This window comes from Sceloporus occidentalis, unplaced genomic scaffold (assembly GCF_023333645.1).
Source record: "Sceloporus occidentalis isolate IW3139 unplaced genomic scaffold, rSceOcc1.0.p SCAF_220, whole genome shotgun sequence".
NCBI classification, from domain to species: domain Eukaryota; kingdom Metazoa; phylum Chordata; class Lepidosauria; order Squamata; family Phrynosomatidae; genus Sceloporus; species Sceloporus occidentalis.
This window is the reverse complement of record NW_028317200.1, coordinates 792,997-805,507: the sequence shown is the minus strand read 5'-3', so window position 1 is coordinate 805,507 and position 12,511 is coordinate 792,997. Positions and strand designations below refer to the sequence as shown.

The 12,511-nt window shown below is 45.8% G+C and overlaps 8 non-coding genes across 8 annotated transcripts; all 8 read right to left on the bottom strand.

Annotated features, from left to right (window-relative positions):
* Positions 1–299: 299 nt before the first annotated feature.
* LOC149277205 (U5 spliceosomal RNA) lies at positions 300–414 on the bottom strand. The gene has a single exon (XR_016279106.1). It is a non-coding gene; the product is annotated as a U5 spliceosomal RNA (small nuclear RNA).
* Positions 415–2,025: 1,611 nt separating this feature from the next.
* On the bottom strand, positions 2,026–2,140 carry LOC149277204 (U5 spliceosomal RNA). Its single transcript, XR_016279271.1, has one exon. It is a non-coding gene; the product is annotated as a U5 spliceosomal RNA (small nuclear RNA).
* A 1,611-nt stretch (positions 2,141–3,751) lies between these two features.
* Positions 3,752–3,866, bottom strand: LOC149277203 (U5 spliceosomal RNA). The gene has a single exon (XR_016279143.1). It is a non-coding gene; the product is annotated as a U5 spliceosomal RNA (small nuclear RNA).
* Positions 3,867–5,477: 1,611 nt separating this feature from the next.
* Positions 5,478–5,592, bottom strand: LOC149277202 (U5 spliceosomal RNA). The gene has a single exon (XR_016279226.1). It is a non-coding gene; the product is annotated as a U5 spliceosomal RNA (small nuclear RNA).
* Positions 5,593–7,203: 1,611 nt separating this feature from the next.
* Positions 7,204–7,318, bottom strand: LOC149277201 (U5 spliceosomal RNA). The gene has a single exon (XR_016279142.1). It is a non-coding gene; the product is annotated as a U5 spliceosomal RNA (small nuclear RNA).
* Positions 7,319–8,929: 1,611 nt separating this feature from the next.
* Positions 8,930–9,044, bottom strand: LOC149277200 (U5 spliceosomal RNA). Its single transcript, XR_016279225.1, has one exon. It is a non-coding gene; the product is annotated as a U5 spliceosomal RNA (small nuclear RNA).
* A 1,611-nt stretch (positions 9,045–10,655) lies between these two features.
* Positions 10,656–10,770, bottom strand: LOC149277199 (U5 spliceosomal RNA). The gene has a single exon (XR_016279151.1). It is a non-coding gene; the product is annotated as a U5 spliceosomal RNA (small nuclear RNA).
* Positions 10,771–12,381: 1,611 nt separating this feature from the next.
* On the bottom strand, positions 12,382–12,496 carry LOC149277198 (U5 spliceosomal RNA). The gene has a single exon (XR_016279105.1). It is a non-coding gene; the product is annotated as a U5 spliceosomal RNA (small nuclear RNA).
* Positions 12,497–12,511: the final 15 nt, after the last annotated feature.

Below are 12,511 nucleotides of genomic sequence, written 5' to 3'. Positions count from 1 at the left end.
GAGGAACAGAGATCTCAATGTTAAACATTTAAGGGCAGTTTTTTGTTGTTTGGTTTGTGTATTATGATAAAGAACAATTGGGAACATGTTTGAAAGCGTATGCACAGGCTTATTTGCATAGAGTCTGGAGGGCGTGGTCTAACCCTGCCTCCTTAAAGCATTTCTACAACCCCAAACAGTACATAGCATGACACAGGCAGGATATTTTGCGCTTCTGGGTGCGACACAGTCCTCAGCCAGGGCAAAGCTTGCGACTAGAGCAAGCAATCTTTTTGATCTATCGTTAACAACAGCAAAGAAGCCCAGCAAACGCCAGGCATCAAAAAATTGGTTACGACTCATGGTCGTTCCTCCCCACGGAAATCTTTAGTAAAAGGCGAAAGATTTATTCGGTCTGAAGAGAAACCAGAGTATACCCAAACATGCCGCAGGGCAACGGCCCGGACACAGGCAGTGCTCCTCGATGTTAAGGTGTGTTTAATTAATCCCACCCAGCTCTTGCCTGATCATTGGAACCTTTAACACATGCAAAACACGATTGCAAAGGGATTGGAACTATTTAATATTGGGCTGCTTTAAAGTCTTATTAAACTAACAATAAGGTGGGGCGTTTCCCAGTGCATCATGGGTATTCAAATGAGGCGGCAGCTCAAACAAACCTTCCAGCAGTCTTAGTGACCGGGGCGCGAGCTTGCTTCTCTGAAACAATTTTGTTTGCTTTAAGAAAAGAAAAGCTGAAGATTGTTCCTCCCCCACCGCTTTGCCTACGGGGGCCCGCAACTTCCCCTTCCGCTGCAGCCACCAGAAGTTCCTGGCACACATGCTTTGGGCTGTGTTACAAGGTTAGGGGTAAGGCTTCGGGATGGAATCTGATTACTACTCTTTTTCCCCAATGGTGGCGTGCTGAACCCATCGGCTTCACAAATACCAAGTTGCCTGATGCTGTTTCCTTTGAAAGCAAATATATCTTTTCCACAAATCAAATCTTTCTAATTAAACCACTTTTCCAAAGTTAGCGCTTAGAAACGCTTAAGCATGGAAAGGTTTGGTGATAGAGCTTGGGTTAGGGGCGGGTTAAGCTCATGGCTTTGAAGAGGCACAGTTACAGTTAGCGTCGGAGTACTGTTAATGGTTTACGGTTGACAGTTTAGGGTTAGGTAAGGCTTAGAATCCTTCCCCATTGTGGCGTGTTTAGCCCATCCTTTTCCCAAACACCAAAAAAGCCTGATTGCCTTCAATTTCTTTTTGTCTTAAGCAGCATCGCCAGTGCCAACATTTTGCACCTAAGATTATAAAAAGTACCTAGCAAAATTGTTTCCGTTTTAAAACCGCACAAAATCTCGGACAGTTCACCTGTCTGTATGCCTCGCGACGAACGAGCGAAAGGCTCACTAGCGGCAGCGCACGGACGACCGGACTCCCCAGCACCGCCACAAAGAAGGAGCGCAGCGCGGCATTGGAGCGGCAAAAGTCAACCCAAACGCAGCAGACTAGACATTTTGCCAAAAACGAAGTCTGCAACCTGATCTTCCCACACGCATAGAGCTTCCCAACTCGTGTCGGAAAGCTTTTAAACAAATAGCAAAAAAGCTATGATCACTGAACCTACAAAGGGCGCATTAGTCTTTTCCATGCTGAAAAGCGGCCCCTTAAGCACGTGGTGAGTGCTTTTTCCAGATGTTTCACTGTTGCTATTTGAGGAAATGAATAATACAACTGCACATGTGAGGAACAGAGACCTCAATGTTAAACATTTAAGGGCAGTTTTTTGTTGTTTGGTTTGTGTATTATGATAAAGAACAATTGGGAACATGTTTGAAAGCGTATGCACAGGCTTATTTGCATAGAGTCTGGAGGGCGTGGTCTAACCCTGCCTCCTTAAAGCATTTCTACAACCCCAAACAGTACATAGCATGACACAGGCAGGATATTTTGCGCTTCTGGGTGCGACACAGTCCTCAGCCAGGGCAAAGCTTGCGACTAGAGCAAGCAATCTTTTTGATCTATCGTTAACAACAGCAAAGAAGCCCAGCAAACGCCAGGCATCAAGAAATTGGTTACGACTCATGGTCGTTCCTCCCCACGGAAATCTTTAGTAAAAGGCGAAAGATTTATTCTGTCTGAAGAGAAACCAGAGTATACCCAAACATGCCGCAGGGCAACGGCCCGGACACAGGCAGTGCTCCTCGAGGTTAAGGTGTGTTTAATTAATCCCACCCAGCTCTTGCCTGATCATTGGAACCTTTAACACATGCAAAACACGATTGCAAAGGGATTGGAACCATTTAATATTGGGCTGCTTTAAAGTCTTATTAAACTAACAATAAGGTGGGGCGTTTCCCAGTGCATCATGGGTATTCAAATGAGGCGGCAGCTCAAACAAACCTTCCAGCAGTCTTAGTGACCGGGGCGCGAGCTTGCTTCTCTGAAACAATTTTGTTTGCTTTAAGAAAAGAAAAGCTGAAGATTGTTCCTCCCCCACCGCTTTGCCTACGGGGGCCCGCAACTTCCCCTTCCGCTGCAGCCACCAGAAGTTCCTGGCACACATGCTTTGGGCTGTGTTACAAGGTTAGGGGTAAGGCTTCGGGATGGAATCTGATTACTACTCTTTTTCCCCAATGGTGGCGTGCTGAACCCATCGGCTTCACAAATACCAAGTTGCCTGATGCTGTTTCCTTTGAAAGCAAATATATCTTTTCCACAAATCAAATCTTTCTAATTAAACCACCTTTCCAAAGTTAGCGCTTAGAAACGCTTAAGCATGGAAAGGTTTGGTGATAGAGCTTGGGTTAGGGGCGGGTTAAGCTCATGGCTTTGAAGAGGCACAGTTACAGTTAGCGTCGGAGTACTGTTAATGGTTTACGGTTGACAGTTTAGGGTTAGGTAAGGCTTAGAATCCTTCCCCATTGTGGCGTGTTTAGCCCATCCTTTTCCCAAACACCAAAAAAGCCTGATTGCCTTCAATTTCTTTTTGTCTTAAGCAGCATCGCCAGTGCCAACATTTTGCACCTAAGATTATAAAAAGTACCTAGCAAAATTGTTTCCGTTTTAAAACCGCACAAAATCTCGGACAGTTCACCTGTCTGTATGCCTCGCGACGAACGAGCGAAAGGCTCCCTAGCGGCAGCACACGGACAACCGGACTCCCCAGCACCGCCACAAAGAAGGAGCGCAGCGCGGCATTGGAGCGGCAAAAGTCAACCCAAACGCAGCAGACTAGACATTTTGCCAAAAACGAAGTCTGCAACCTGATCTTTCCACACGCATAGAGCTTCCCAACTCGTGTCGGAAAGCTTTTAAACAAATAGCAAAAAAGCTATGATCACTGAACCTACAAAGGGCGCATTAGTCTTTTCCATGCTGAAAAGCGGCCCCTTAAGCACGTGGTGAGTGCTTTTTCCAGATGTTTCACTGTTGCTATTTGAGGAAATGAATAATACAACTGCACATGTGAGGAACAGAGATCTCAATGTTAAACATTTAAGGGCAGTTTTTTGTTGTTTGGTTTGTGTATTATGATAAAGAACAATTGGGAACATGTTTGAAAGCGTATGCACAGGCTTATTTGCATAGAGTCTGGAGGGCGTGGTCTAACCCTGCCTCCTTAAAGCATTTCTACAACCCCAAACAGTACATAGCATGACACAGGCAGGATATTTTGCGCTTCTGGGTGCGACACAGTCCTCAGCCAGGGCAAAGCTTGCGACTAGAGCAAGCAATCTTTTTGATCTATCGTTAACAACAGCAAAGAAGCCCAGCAAACGCCAGGCATCAAAAAATTGGTTACGACTCATGGTCGTTCCTCCCCACGGAAATCTTTAGTAAAAGGCAAAAGATTTATTCGGTCTGAAGAGAAACCAGAGTATACCCAAACATGCCGCAGGGCAACGGCCCGGACACAGGCAGTGCTCCTCGATGTTAAGGTGTGTTTAATTAATCCCACCCAGCTCTTGCCTGATCATTGGAACCTTTAACACATGCAAAACACGATTGCAAAGGGATTGGAACCATTTAATATTGGGCTGCTTTAAAGTCTTATTAAACTAACAATAAGGTGGGGCGTTTCCCAGTGCATCATGGGTATTCAAATGAGGCGGCAGCTCAAACAAACCTTCCAGCAGTCTTAGTGACCGGGGCGCGAGCTTGCTTCTCTGAAACAATTTTGTTTGCTTTAAGAAAAGAAAAGCTGAAGATTGTACCTCCCCCACCGCTTTGCCTACGGGGGCCCGCAACTTCCCCTTCCGCTGCAGCCACCAGAAGTTCCTGGCACACATGCTTTGGGCTGTGTTACAAGGTTAGGGGTAAGGCTTCGGGATGGAATCTGATTACTACTCTTTTTCCCCAATGGTGGCGTGCTGAACCCATCGGCTTCACAAATACCAAGTTGCCTGATGCTGTTTCCTTTGAAAGCAAATATATCTTTTCCACAAATCAAATCTTTCTAATTAAACCACCTTTCCAAAGTTAGCGCTTAGAAACGCTTAAGCATGGAAAGGTTTGGTGATAGAGCTTGGGTTAGGGGCGGGTTAAGCTCATGGCTTTGAAGAGGCACAGTTACAGTTAGCGTCGGAGTACTGTTAATGGTTTACGGTTGACAGTTTAGGGTTAGGTAAGGCTTAGAATCCTTCCCCATTGTGGCGTGTTTAGCCCATCCTTTTCCCAAACACCAAAAAAGCCTGATTGCCTTCAATTTCTTTTTGTCTTAAGCAGCATCGCCAGTGCCAACATTTTGCACCTAAGATTATAAAAAGTACCTAGCAAAATTGTTTCCGTTTTAAAACCGCACAAAATCTCGGACAGTTCACCTGTCTGTATGCCTCGCGACGAACGAGCGAAAGGCTCACTAGCGGCAGCGCACGGACGACCGGACTCCCCAGCACCGCCACAAAGAAGGAGCGCAGCGCGGCATTGGAGCGGCAAAAGTCAACCCAAACGCAGCAGACTAGACATTTTGCCAAAAACGAAGTCTGCAACCTGATCTTCCCACACGCATAGAGCTTCCCAACTCGTGTCGGAAAGCTTTTAAACAAATAGCAAAAAAGCTATGATCACTGAACCTACAAAGGGCGCATTAGTCTTTTCCATGCTGAAAAGCGGCCCCTTAAGCACGTGGTGAGTGCTTTTTCCAGATGTTTCACTGTTGCTATTTGAGGAAATGAATAATACAACTGCACATGTGAGGAACAGAGATCTCAATGTTAAACATTTAAGGGCAGTTTTTTGTTGTTTGGTTTGTGTATTACGATAAAGAACAATTGGGAACATGTTTGAAAGCGTATGCACAGGCTTATTTGCATAGAGTCTGGAGGGCGTGGTCTAACCCTGCCTCCTTAAAGCATTTCTACAACCCCAAACAGTACATAGCATGACACAGGCAGGATATTTTGCGCTTCTGGGTGCGACACAGTCCTCAGCCAGGGCAAAGCTTGCGACTAGAGCAAGCAATCTTTTTGATCTATCGTTAACAACAGCAAAGAAGCCCAGCAAACGCCAGGCATCAAGAAATTGGTTACGACTCATGGTCGTTCCTCCCCACGGAAATCTTTAGTAAAAGGCGAAAGATTTATTCGGTCTGAAGAGAAACCAGAGTATACCCAAACATGCCGCAGGGCAACGGCCCGGACACAGGCAGTGCTCCTCGAGGTTAAGGTGTGTTTAATTAATCCCACCCAGCTCTTGCCTGATCATTGGAACCTTTAACACATGCAAAACACGATTGCAAAGGGATTGGAACCATTTAATATTGGGCTGCTTTAAAGTCTTATTAAACTAACAATAAGGTGGGGCGTTTCCCAGTGCATCATGGGTATTCAAATGAGGCGGCAGCTCAAACAAACCTTCCAGCAGTCTTAGTGACCGGGGCGCGAGCTTGCTTCTCTGAAACAATTTTGTTTGCTTTAAGAAAAGAAAAGCTGAAGATTGTTCCTCCCCCACCGCTTTGCCTACGGGGGCCCGCAACTTCCCCTTCCGCTGCAGCCACCAGAAGTTCCTGGCACACATGCTTTGGGCTGTGTTACAAGGTTAGGGGTAAGGCTTCGGGATGGAATCTGATTACTACTCTTTTTCCCCAATGGTGGCGTGCTGAACCCATCGGCTTCACAAATACCAAGTTGCCTGATGCTGTTTCCTTTGAAAGCAAATATATCTTTTCCACAAATCAAATCTTTCTAATTAAACCACCTTTCCAAAGTTAGCGCTTAGAAACGCTTAAGCATGGAAAGGTTTGGTGATAGAGCTTGGGTTAGGGGCGGGTTAAGCTCATGGCTTTGAAGAGGCACAGTTACAGTTAGCGTCGGAGTACTGTTAATGGTTTACGGTTGACAGTTTAGGGTTAGGTAAGGCTTAGAATCCTTCCCCATTGTGGCGTGTTTAGCCCATCCTTTTCCCAAACACCAAAAAAGCCTGATTGCCTTCAATTTCTTTTTGTCTTAAGCAGCATCGCCAGTGCCAACATTTTGCACCTAAGATTATAAAAAGTACCTAGCAAAATTGTTTCCGTTTTAAAACCGCACAAAATCTCGGACAGTTCACCTGTCTGTATGCCTCGCGACGAACGAGCGAAAGGCTCCCTAGCGGCAGCACACGGACAACCGGACTCCCCAGCACCGCCACAAAGAAGGAGCGCAGCGCGGCATTGGAGCGGCAAAAGTCAACCCAAACGCAGCAGACTAGACATTTTGCCAAAAACGAAGTCTGCAACCTGATCTTTCCACACGCATAGAGCTTCCCAACTCGTGTCGGAAAGCTTTTAAACAAATAGCAAAAAAGCTATGATCACTGAACCTACAAAGGGCGCATTAGTCTTTTCCATGCTGAAAAGCGGCCCCTTAAGCACGTGGTGAGTGCTTTTTCCAGATGTTTCACTGTTGCTATTTGAGGAAATGAATAATACAACTGCACATGTGAGGAACAGAGATCTCAATGTTAAACATTTAAGGGCAGTTTTTTGTTGTTTGGTTTGTGTATTATGATAAAGAACAATTGGGAACATGTTTGAAAGCGTATGCACAGGCTTATTTGCATAGAGTCTGGAGGGCGTGGTCTAACCCTGCCTCCTTAAAGCATTTCTACAACCCCAAACAGTACATAGCATGACACAGGCAGGATATTTTGCGCTTCTGGGTGCGACACAGTCCTCAGCCAGGGCAAAGCTTGCGACTAGAGCAAGCAATCTTTTTGATCTATCGTTAACAACAGCAAAGAAGCCCAGCAAACGCCAGGCATCAAAAAATTGGTTACGACTCATGGTCGTTCCTCCCCACGGAAATCTTTAGTAAAAGGCAAAAGATTTATTCGGTCTGAAGAGAAACCAGAGTATACCCAAACATGCCGCAGGGCAACGGCCCGGACACAGGCAGTGCTCCTCGATGTTAAGGTGTGTTTAATTAATCCCACCCAGCTCTTGCCTGATCATTGGAACCTTTAACACATGCAAAACACGATTGCAAAGGGATTGGAACCATTTAATATTGGGCTGCTTTAAAGTCTTATTAAACTAACAATAAGGTGGGGCGTTTCCCAGTGCATCATGGGTATTCAAATGAGGCGGCAGCTCAAACAAACCTTCCAGCAGTCTTAGTGACCGGGGCGCGAGCTTGCTTCTCTGAAACAATTTTGTTTGCTTTAAGAAAAGAAAAGCTGAAGATTGTACCTCCCCCACCGCTTTGCCTACGGGGGCCCGCAACTTCCCCTTCCGCTGCAGCCACCAGAAGTTCCTGGCACACATGCTTTGGGCTGTGTTACAAGGTTAGGGGTAAGGCTTCGGGATGGAATCTGATTACTACTCTTTTTCCCCAATGGTGGCGTGCTGAACCCATCGGCTTCACAAATACCAAGTTGCCTGATGCTGTTTCCTTTGAAAGCAAATATATCTTTTCCACAAATCAAATCTTTCTAATTAAACCACCTTTCCAAAGTTAGCGCTTAGAAACGCTTAAGCATGGAAAGGTTTGGTGATAGAGCTTGGGTTAGGGGCGGGTTAAGCTCATGGCTTTGAAGAGGCACAGTTACAGTTAGCGTCGGAGTACTGTTAATGGTTTACGGTTGACAGTTTAGGGTTAGGTAAGGCTTAGAATCCTTCCCCATTGTGGCGTGTTTAGCCCATCCTTTTCCCAAACACCAAAAAAGCCTGATTGCCTTCAATTTCTTTTTGTCTTAAGCAGCATCGCCAGTGCCAACATTTTGCACCTAAGATTATAAAAAGTACCTAGCAAAATTGTTTCCGTTTTAAAACCGCACAAAATCTCGGACAGTTCACCTGTCTGTATGCCTCGCGACGAACGAGCGAAAGGCTCACTAGCGGCAGCGCACGGACGACCGGACTCCCCAGCACCGCCACAAAGAAGGAGCGCAGCGCGGCATTGGAGCGGCAAAAGTCAACCCAAACGCAGCAGACTAGACATTTTGCCAAAAACGAAGTCTGCAACCTGATCTTCCCACACGCATAGAGCTTCCCAACTCGTGTCGGAAAGCTTTTAAACAAATAGCAAAAAAGCTATGATCACTGAACCTACAAAGGGCGCATTAGTCTTTTCCATGCTGAAAAGCGGCCCCTTAAGCACGTGGTGAGTGCTTTTTCCAGATGTTTCACTGTTGCTATTTGAGGAAATGAATAATACAACTGCACATGTGAGGAACAGAGATCTCAATGTTAAACATTTAAGGGCAGTTTTTTGTTGTTTGGTTTGTGTATTACGATAAAGAACAATTGGGAACATGTTTGAAAGCGTATGCACAGGCTTATTTGCATAGAGTCTGGAGGGCGTGGTCTAACCCTGCCTCCTTAAAGCATTTCTACAACCCCAAACAGTACATAGCATGACACAGGCAGGATATTTTGCGCTTCTGGGTGCGACACAGTCCTCAGCCAGGGCAAAGCTTGCGACTAGAGCAAGCAATCTTTTTGATCTATCGTTAACAACAGCAAAGAAGCCCAGCAAACGCCAGGCATCAAGAAATTGGTTACGACTCATGGTCGTTCCTCCCCACGGAAATCTTTAGTAAAAGGCGAAAGATTTATTCGGTCTGAAGAGAAACCAGAGTATACCCAAACATGCCGCAGGGCAACGGCCCGGACACAGGCAGTGCTCCTCGAGGTTAAGGTGTGTTTAATTAATCCCACCCAGCTCTTGCCTGATCATTGGAACCTTTAACACATGCAAAACACGATTGCAAAGGGATTGGAACCATTTAATATTGGGCTGCTTTAAAGTCTTATTAAACTAACAATAAGGTGGGGCGTTTCCCAGTGCATCATGGGTATTCAAATGAGGCGGCAGCTCAAACAAACCTTCCAGCAGTCTTAGTGACCGGGGCGCGAGCTTGCTTCTCTGAAACAATTTTGTTTGCTTTAAGAAAAGAAAAGCTGAAGATTGTACCTCCCCCACCGCTTTGCCTACGGGGGCCCGCAACTTCCCCTTCCGCTGCAGCCACCAGAAGTTCCTGGCACACATGCTTTGGGCTGTGTTACAAGGTTAGGGGTAAGGCTTCGGGATGGAATCTGATTACTACTCTTTTTCCCCAATGGTGGCGTGCTGAACCCATCGGCTTCACAAATACCAAGTTGCCTGATGCTGTTTCCTTTGAAAGCAAATATATCTTTTCCACAAATCAAATCTTTCTAATTAAACCACCTTTCCAAAGTTAGCGCTTAGAAACGCTTAAGCATGGAAAGGTTTGGTGATAGAGCTTGGGTTAGGGGCGGGTTAAGCTCATGGCTTTGAAGAGGCACAGTTACAGTTAGCGTCGGAGTACTGTTAATGGTTTACGGTTGACAGTTTAGGGTTAGGTAAGGCTTAGAATCCTTCCCCATTGTGGCGTGTTTAGCCCATCCTTTTCCCAAACACCAAAAAAGCCTGATTGCCTTCAATTTCTTTTTGTCTTAAGCAGCATCGCCAGTGCCAACATTTTGCACCTAAGATTATAAAAAGTACCTAGCAAAATTGTTTCCGTTTTAAAACCGCACAAAATCTCGGACAGTTCACCTGTCTGTATGCCTCGCGACGAACGAGCGAAAGGCTCACTAGCGGCAGCGCACGGACGACCGGACTCCCCAGCACCGCCACAAAGAAGGAGCGCAGCGCGGCATTGGAGCGGCAAAAGTCAACCCAAACGCAGCAGACTAGACATTTTGCCAAAAACGAAGTCTGCAACCTGATCTTTCCACACGCATAGAGCTTCCCGACTCGTGTCGGAAAGCTTTTAAACAAATAGCAAAAAAGCTATGATCACTGAACCTACAAAGGGCGCATTAGTCTTTTCCATGCTGAAAAGCGGCCCCTTAAGCACGTGGTGAGTGCTTTTTCCAGATGTTTCACTGTTGCTATTTGAGGAAATGAATAATACAACTGCACATGTGAGGAACAGAGATCTCAATGTTAAACATTTAAGGGCAGTTTTTTGTTGTTTGGTTTGTGTATTATGATAAAGAACAATTGGGAACATGTTTGAAAGCGTATGCACAGGCTTATTTGCATAGAGTCTGGAGGGCGTGGTCTAACCCTGCCTCCTTAAAGCATTTCTACAACCCCAAACAGTACATAGCATGACACAGGCAGGATATTTTGCGCTTCTGGGTGCGACACAGTCCTCAGCCAGGGGAAAGCTTGCGACTAGAGCAAGCAATCTTTTTGATCTATCGTTAACAACAGCAAAGAAGCCCAGCAAACGCCAGGCATCAAAAAATTGGTTACGACTCATGGTCGTTCCTCCCCACGGAAATCTTTAGTAAAAGGCGAAAGATTTATTCGGTCTGAAGAGAAACCAGAGTGTACCCAAACATGCCGCAGGGCAACGGCCCGGACACAGGCAGTGCTCCTCGATGTTAAGGTGTGTTTAATTAATCCCACCCAGCTCTTGCCTGATCATTGGAACCTTTAACACATGCAAAACACGATTGCAAAGGGATTGGAACCATTTAATATTGGGCTGCTTTAAAGTCTTATTAAACTAACAATAAGGTGGGGCGTTTCCCAGTGCATCATGGGTATTCAAATGAGGCGGCAGCTCAAACAAACCTTCCAGCAGTCTTAGTGACCGGGGCGCGTGCTTGCTTCTCTGAAACAATTTTGTTTGCTTTAAGAAAAGAAAAGCTGAAGATTGTTCCTCCCCCACCGCTTTGCCTACGGGGGCCCGCAACTTCCCCTTCCGCTGCAGCCACCAGAAGTTCCTGGCACACATGCTTTGGGCTGTGTTACAAGGTTAGGGGTAAGGCTTCGGGATGGAATCTGATTACTACTCTTTTTCCCCAATGGTGGCGTGCTGAACCCATCGGCTTCACAAATACCAAGTTGCCTGATGCTGTTTCCTTTGAAAGCAAATATATCTTTTCCACAAATCAAATCTTTCTAATTAAACCACCTTTCCAAAGTTAGCGCTTAGAAACGCTTAAGCATGGAAAGGTTTGGTGATAGAGCTTGGGTTAGGGGCGGGTTAAGCTCATGGCTTTGAAGAGGCACAGTTACAGTTAGCGTCGGAGTACTGTTAATGGTTTACGGTTGACAGTTTAGGGTTAGGTAAGGCTTAGAATCCTTCCCCATTGTGGCGTGTTTAGCCCATCCTTTTCCCAAACACCAAAAAAGCCTGATTGCCTTCAATTTCTTTTTGTCTTAAGCAGCATCGCCAGTGCCAACATTTTGCACCTAAGATTATAAAAAGTACCTAGCAAAATTGTTTCCGTTTTAAAACCGCACAAAATCTCGGACAGTTCACCTGTCTGTATGCCTCGCGACGAACGAGCGAAAGGCTCACTAGCGGCAGCGCACGGACGACCGGACTCCCCAGCACCGCCACAAAGAAGGAGCGCAGCGCGGCATTGGAGCGGCAAAAGTCAACCCAAACGCAGCAGACTAGACATTTTGCCAAAAACGAAGTCTGCAACCTGATCTTTCCACACGCATAGAGCTTCCCAACTCGTGTCGGAAAGCTTTGAAACAAACAGCAAAAAAGCTATGATCACTGAACCTACAAAGGGCGCATTAGTCTTTTCCATGCTGAAAAGCGGCCCCTTAAGCACGTGGTGAGTGCTTTTTCCAGATGTTTCACTGTTGCTATTTGAGGAAATGAATAATACAACTGCACATGTGAGGAACAGAGATCTCAATGTTAAACATTTAAGGGCAGTTTTTTGTTGTTTGGTTTGTGTATTACGATAAAGAACAATTGGGAACATGTTTGAAAGCGTATGCACAGGCTTATTTGCATAGAGTCTGGAGGGCGTGGTCTAACCCTGCCTCCTTTAAGCATTTCTACAACCCCAAACAGTACATAGCATGACACAGGCAGGATATTTTGCGCTTCTGGGTGCGACACAGTCCTCAGCCAGGGCAAAGCTTGCGACTAGAGCAAGCAATCTTTTTGATCTATCGTTAACAACAGCAAAGAAGCCCAGCAAACGCCAGGCATCAAAAAATTGGTTACGACTCATGGTCGTTCCTCCCCACGGAAATCTTTAGTAAAAGGCGAAAGATTTATTCGGTCTGAAGAGAAACCAGAGTATACCCAAACACGCCGC